Source organism: Orbicella franksi, chromosome 1 (assembly GCF_964199315.1).
Source record: "Orbicella franksi chromosome 1, jaOrbFran1.1, whole genome shotgun sequence".
Classification (NCBI taxonomy): Eukaryota; Metazoa; Cnidaria; class Anthozoa; order Scleractinia; family Merulinidae; genus Orbicella; species Orbicella franksi.
The window spans coordinates 11,427,691-11,435,660 of record NC_138145.1 but is presented as its reverse complement, the minus strand read 5'-3'; the positions used below and the strand labels follow the sequence as shown (position 1 = coordinate 11,435,660).

Genomic DNA, 7,970 nt, shown 5'->3' with positions numbered 1-7,970 from the left:
AATCATGCTGCCATTAGGACTTTTAAAGTTTTTCTCGTTGATTTTCATAAAAAATACTTTGTTAAATACACATGTTCTGGAATGTTCGGTTGCGCTGAAACGAGGATACTGCGATGACAACGAATCAAACATTTGCCAAAATACTGAGCAGTAGCTTATGCTTATTAGACTGGACTCCTTTTCATCTTTATAGTCTGAATATATTTTTCAGTTCATCAAATTTGTTTTGCTACGTTGTTTTTGAGGCTATGAACTCAACTGTAATGGTGAACTGGTATCAGTCAGTACTAAATCATATAATCGTTTGACCATCGCGGAAGACGTAGATGAAGGTGGTGTTGAAAGCTGAACTTTCTAGACTAGCCGTTTTGTACCAACCTCGTTCCCAGGGGCGGTAAGATGAGAGACCCTGGGAACGAGGTTGGTACAAAACGGCTGATTTGCACAAGACGAGGAATCATCTTGCACAGACAGTAGCCGAGAGTAATCATTGGCGTCAGCTTTAATAAGCAACTTCCTGGAATTGTTGAACCGGCCGCCACAGACAGATTTTGTAGCCACTCCAGGGAAATTCATCACCATCATATAGAAATCGTATTATAACTCTCAGATCGGGTTAAAGGGCTACAAGACAAAAATCCAATGGACCCTTCTCTCTCTAACAACAAGGTCTGGATTTTGCTGATGATATCGCCCTCCTTTCACACAGAATAAAATACAGTCGCTGGCCAGAACCTCACAAATGACAGGTCTTACCATCAAAAGAGAAATAACTAAGTCATTACGAATGAAAAGCGAAAAAAAGAACCCAATCAAGCTAAACAACGAGGCCGTAGAAGATGTCTCCTCCTTAACCTGTCTGGGAAGCGTGATAGCTATGGAGAGAGGACCTGAACAGGATGTAAAGGGAGGAATTGGCAATGCCAGAGCGGTATTTATTCTCTGACTCAGACCTGTGAGGACATCTAAGGAGATATTCCTAACGAACAAAGTTAGGATTTTTAATACAAATGTTAAGACCGTCCGTCGATGTTTGGAGCAGAACGTTGAAGAGTGACAAAGAACTTCACAGATAAAGTTCAAGCCTGGTCATCAGTACTTAAGAAGATCTCTGGAAGAAAACACAGGAAGATAGGATGCTAATTTAAATAAGAAGGAAGAAGCGGAAATGAATCGGCAACAATGGGCAAGCAAGGAGACAAAGAAAAACAAGGGGAAGGCCTAAAACAACTGCGGTAGGTCAGCCGAACAAGAACTGCGACAGATAGGTTCGCGATGGCAGGAAATGGAACTCAAAGCCTAGAATCAAGACGGGTGAAGGAGAACTGTGGATGCCCTCTACTCCACAAAGGAGCGAACAAGTCAAGAACAAGAACATTGTTTTCACAAGCTGGGCCTTATCACACGTCGCAGCTGCTGAAATCTCCCTGCATTGACTTGACTCGACCACTTTCAATTCTGATCGAGGGAAAAACATTAACGTACTCTACTTTGCTATTTGTGTTAGTATTGCGCTGGAGTAAGGTGGCTGGCAAGAGTTTCCACTAAGCACTTTCCAGTAGTCTTAATTTGAACAATCAATACTAACGCACATTATCAAGTGATCAGTACAATATTCATATTATACAAATACCCTATCATTGGTGAACAAGTTGCGGTCATCTTTATGGCACAATAAGTTACCAAAGCAGCGATATAATCAGATAAAAACACCCATAAATTTAGCTTTGAGTGCTTACAGTTCAAAACCATTTCTCTTTTTATCGAATTGTGATCAGCACGTTAATTAATATACAACTTTTTGCAAAGTTTAAATCATTCGGTAGGGGGTAGGGGGTGGGGTTTTTTGATCCATTTCAAAGTTTCCAAAATTTAAGTTGCCTCTGAACCTTATACAATTTTTTTTTCAACTTTGCAAAAAGTTGTACGTTCAAATTGTTATCACAATTCGATTGTTAAACAAGTAGCAGTCGTCTTCATGGTACAAAAGGGTTACGATAGCAACGATACAACCTGATAAAAACACCCTTAATTTTAGGTTCAAGTGCTTCACACAAATGCTCAATCGTTAAAGAAGTAGTGCTCATCTTCACAGCAAATAGATTACCATAGCAACGATACGATAATAACAATAATAATAATAATAATAAATTATAAGCGCTTAAGCTAAAATTAAGGGTTTTAACAGATTGTATCATTGCTATGGTGGCCTATTCTGCCACAAATTATTAGCACTTAGGTTAAAATTAAGGGTGTTTTAACAAATTATAGGCACTTAAACTAAAATTGAAGTAAAGCACTTAGAGCTGAAATTAAGGGTGTTTTTAACTGGTTATATCGTTGCTATGGTAACCTTTTGTGCCATGAAGATGACCACTACTTCTTCAACGATGATCGACCACTTGTATGATAACAATATTGTAACATCACTTGATTAAGTGGGGTAGTATTGATCCGTCAAAGTGTAACTGCTGGAGAGTGTTGTCAAGCAGCCACCTCCAAGCGTTTTGAAGGATGGAAGATGGAAGTGCGATATTAACTGATATACTAACTTGGCCTTAAATGTAACGAAATTTCTATATTGGCTTCTTATAGGGTCTCCAACAAGGACTGTACACCGGTAACGTTAAATTGAACGGTCAGAAGAGATTGATAAAAATCTTGACGATCTTCATGTAGTTTTTCAGATCTTCGCTTGTTTGACTGGTCCGTTACAAAGAAAATATTCATTCAGTTGTTGGTTTTTATACGGAATACCTGTGTTACCACTGTGTGGTAGTTCACACATAATTGGTTTAGCAGGGGGATTTTTCCCATTATATCCTTATTGTTAATCATTTCGGTAATAAATCTTCTGAGTTTCAACGTCAAATACAACGTACCGTCGGGTAAAGATTACAATACACACATATCTTGAGGAGTCCGTAGTTCTCCTTCATTTTTTCTCGCTTTCGCATCAACATGTTTTCTCCATCGCAATTTTCTTCCCTTTGTTAAAGAAAGTCTTAGATAAATCATATATAATCAGAAACGTTTGTCTCATTTGCGCACCGAATAAAACAAAATTACTTAGCATCACAGTAGAAATGCATTTAGATAGCATTTATCCAAGAAGTGGATCAAGCTGTTTATCTCTTCTCTCTTTCGTTTTCAATCATAAAAAAAAACACAAAAAACAAAAAAAAGTATTTTTAACTTTGTTTTTGTCGATATGGCTCCCGGATGCCAACATTACATTTGAAAGCACCTCTTACCTTGGGAAAAATATAGTTTAAAAATAGCTTTTGTGACGAACTGAGTAGCACAAAGTCTACCAATACAAAGGGAGATTTAAAGACAAGCTCTATTTTTTCGCATCACCTTATCATGTGACTATCATGTGACACATTTCACCCAATCCAAATATCTCTTATCCAAATTTCCCCTTTGTCACGTGACACGTTGCTACCATTCACCTTGAGAAGAAGGTGTTGTTTTGATATTAGTTTAAGATCTTTCTTATGCTAATTGTGCTCTAAAAAAAATTCTTCGTGCTCTACTTCTAACCATTCTAAATCACACGTATTTACCTCCATAGGTACTTGAAAGTAAAATTAAAACCATTTTACAAGAGAAATAAACCTCCCTGGAGTTGCATTTTTGCTTGAAAAAACAACCGCAGTGATTCATTTTACATAGTGATATTGAGGATGATAAAAAACCGCCAAAAATTGAAGTGCCTGGTGTTAAATTAAGCCCAAGTCATCCAAGCTAATATTACTGATATTATGTTTCCCAGCTAGTTGGCGCCCCTTGTATTTTTAATTCATTTCAATCATTATACAAATACGAGAAAGCGTGAGTGCAGAAGAAAACTTGTTGTTGCTGTTGTTCAATCACCCATTATCACTTTACAACTTGCAGTGCGAGGTACAGCTTAATTGACAAACGCTGAAACCAAGCGAGATTCTCTGGAACACCGGAAAGCAGAGGTGTTTGTTTCCTTGAAAGGTCAAAGGGAAGTTTGGAAGGCGGAACAGCCCCGGAATAACAAGATGAACAACACCACCGCAAATCACTCTATTGAGGAAGAACCCTTGTTCGGTTTCGAGCCCACCTTCGTGTATCCAGTCGCCACACCTTCGTGTATCCAGTCGCCACTTGTTACATATTGATCGTAGCAGTAGCAATCGTTGGAAACCTTTTGGTTTGTTACGCTATACTTGCCAATAGAAACCTCCGCCACAATCCAACAAACCTGCTGCTTTTGTCTTTGGCTGTCTCAGATCTTCTCACCGTCACGCTGGCCGTTCCATTTGACATAGAGGGACTTTTTCTGAATGGGGTTTGGAAACACGGAAAAGCGATGTGCATTACGTGGACTATGGTGTACCTCATCGCTGTGCCCACCTCGATTTTGACCCTTTTGGCCATCAGCGTAGATCGCTACAAGACCCTCAGCGATCCTCTTGGTCGGTTTCGGCGTTCGGAGTTCTTGACTCCCAACAGGGCTTTAATCGTGATCTTAATTCTCTGGCTTTACAGTATCTTCTGGGCCTTTCTTGGCATGGGATGGTTAGAAAAAGGTGAAGAGCCGATATACAAGGGCAGCTGTATGTTACCGCTCACCAAGGAATACACGACGGTCACTACCGCCTTAAATTGGATTTTTCCGTTGTTAATCACGTGCGTATTTTACATCCTGATATATCTCATTGCTCGCAAGCATCACAAGTTCACCAACACAAGTGGTTTTCCGATGAAAAAGCCTTCCAAAGAAGATAACAGGCGGTATTTGAAAAACCTCAAAGCGGCCAAAACGACTGCAATGTTTGTGATGGCCTTCTTCATCTGCTGGATGCCGTATTCTATTTTCAGCATCGCCGCGAATCTTGACGGCGATAATTGGGAAGAATTTCCTTTCAAAGTTTACGTAGTGTTGTTGATGCTCGGCTACCTTAACTCGGCGCTAAATCCCTTTCTGTTCGCCTTCCGAAATAGGCGCTTTAAAGCTGTGTATGCCAAGCTGTTTCGCTTTTCGCTCCAAACGAATCCATCGTTACGCCGGCGTTCAACCTTTTCCCAGAGCACTAGTTGCTCTGAGATTCCAGAAAACAATGACAACAAGGTTGTTCGTCTGCAGTCGATAAAAGCCAAACGGGAATCTCCTAAATGCCGGCTAAAAAAGTCCAGAAACCAGGAAAAAGACCCAGGCTAACGTGTGATAGAGGTAACGAGGGGTTAGGTTTACTTCAAGGGAACAAATCATATTTTTGGGGATTAATTTGAGGAAACCAAGAATATCTCTACCATTAAAGAGGACTTTGACAGAAATTTTTGGAAACAGTGGATTTTATTAATTGGAAACAAGGGAGCAAAAGTAAAAATTTTCTCAGGATCAAGGTAACCTGCTACCCCCTCCCTACGCGGGGCAACTAGGCCCTTAGTGGCTGTCTTCGCCTAACTGCGCGAACACCCTGGGAACGATATTGTACCGTGGTTAAAAAAAGGTTCGCGGGTCCAACTTGTCTCATATTGGGATATATGGTCATATGTAGATAACATAAGTTACATAGTTTTGGATTTCTGTAGCAAAATAAAAAGGCCTGTGTCAGTACTGAACTTTTATCTCTCCAGAGTCATCATTTGTAGTAATTTAACAGAAATAACGAGGTGAAAATCACAGTTTCATTGATGTCAATTTCCTATTCTGCCGAACTATACCTTAAAAACTTGAGTTTGTTTATTCAACAGAAGAACCCCTAGTAACGAATAAAGAAGTCTTTATAGCAGCAGGCTGCTAATAAATTTTACGTAACACAAATAAAATACACAGAATTGAAAACAAAACAACATTGAAAAAAAAAATGTGCAGAAAAATGTATTTTATCCGTGTTATGTAAGTTATCCTAGGTAACACCTATTGTGCAAAACTTGTATATCTACATGTATATTCAAATTCACTCTTGTTGTAACTGACGATGACATACGTTACTGTCGAAGCATGTATCGACATGTATTTAAAACTGGAAAGGGTCGTTCCTTTCTTTAGAATAAAGAAGTCTTTTGATATTGATTGGTATGTGCTCAAAACAATAGAGCATGGTTTTTCAGTGCGTGTTTTATAATCTGATTAAACAAGGTATTTTAGCTGATTCAGTGTGTACTTAATCTTTAATATATTATCTTAATAAAGATTAATTCCTTGGCTTTCCTTGATGAGTGTGACAATACTTTGAAACTGATAGAAATAGGTAAACTTTGTTTGTTCTCAAATCTTGAGCAGTTGAAATGCAAAGACCGAAGCAGCAATATTTCGAAAACTCGAACTCGGCCTTGAAAAGGAATAGAGAAGTCATCGAAGGGTTTCTTAAAACATCCAAACTCGCATTGTTGTAATTTAGTAAACTGCGAGTAATCGGTAATGAGTCCCTCAAGGAAGTCTTTATAATCAGTTCAGTTATGGAGCTGCCAGTATTTTAGCTTACTTGGTAGACACTGGCGACTGTAGTTCTAAAACGTTTTACGCAAGACATCAGTGTTCGTGGTTAAAACGTATTTCACTCATAAGTTAGTTTCGGCAGTACATAGATCATCTAAAATATGACAGACACGAAGCTCTGCATACAGATGGAGAATGTTTGCGATAACGCACTTGCATATACTGATAAAGACTGGCTTGTGACAGAAAACCAAATTAATTAACCAAAAATGCTTGAGAGAGGAAAAAATTGACACGTTAGGAAAGCTCAGTTTACACCTGGTGCAACTGTACCCAGTACAGGGCTCTTCGTACAGGGCTCTTTGAGGTCTACCCTCGGTCCCTCTCAGTATCCGTTTTCTTGATTCTGGTGGCGCTGATTGGTCTCTACATGTCTTACTAGTAATTTCTAACAGAAAGTAAATGCTGTGCAATAGTGTGAGGAACATTTAGTTCAATTTGAGGGCTACGTGATAATATTTTTGGGAGTATTGGCTAGTTTAGAACAAATATTGTGCTAGCTTATTTTTGCTGATTGAATATATCATGAAGTTTTCATATATATTAGTACGTCCAATCTCCCATGGCCAGTCAGTTTCCCTTAAAAAACCAGGAGATTCCATGTTTCCGTGCGTCTGTTCAGTCATAGATCACAGATGACGTCAACATGTGATACGGAACCAAAAAGTGGCACACGAGGTGTGCCACTGATGTTCTTACCACATTTTAACGTCTTCTGCGATCAGTTACTGAACAGACTCACGGCAACATGGATTCTACTTGTTTTATACAACAAAGAAGCAAAAAATATGTTGATGACGTCATCTATGCATCTGTCCTCCAATAGATCATAAGTAAGAACCAATCAAAATGCGAGAATGATTTGACTTATCATATAAAAGTCCCTTAGTCTGCACCTGGGTTCGCGAGCAAATGAAACTAAGCTCAAGCTCTTCTTTCGATACCTGTCTGCCCACAATTTCGCCAATATGCCCAGGCATTTTGCTGCCCATTATCAAAATGGTGAAGGAAGAAAAAGATCTGCATGGGCTCCTGTCATGGTCGAAGGTGAAGGTAATTACGTTTACTTAATCGTTTCACGTTCCGGGTGCCAGTAGCGACAGGAGCATGGCGAGTAATAGTATAAATCTATTTACCAATAACTTGTGTTAGGAATATGAAGCATGTTGGTAGGATTTAACTATTTCCAGCACGATCTATTGTCGTCCCCAGAGCCGCTTGTCACTACTAGCCGGTTGGGTCTTGGCACGAGGGAAAGGTTGCCCCGGAGCCACATGATTCAATTGGCTAGATTCTTGAAGTAAGAATTTCACTATTTAACGCTGGTTTCCTTTTGTATCGTCGGTTCATCTGTAACTAAAACCGTTCGATCAAAACTGGCTTTACGGGAATAAATTTATGTGAAGTCCTCCATAACCATACTGTGAATACCACTTCCGGCTAGAATTTTACTTCTGCGTTTAAGAAGGGTTTTAAAAAATTCCTTTTG

The 7,970-nt window shown here is 39.2% G+C and overlaps 1 pseudogene; it reads left to right on the top strand.

Moving 5' to 3' along the window:
• The first annotated feature begins 3,278 nt into the window (after positions 1 to 3,278).
• LOC145490180 (histamine H2 receptor-like) lies at positions 3,279 to 7,783 on the top strand (annotated as a pseudogene).
• The last annotated feature ends 187 nt before the right edge of the window (positions 7,784 to 7,970 follow it).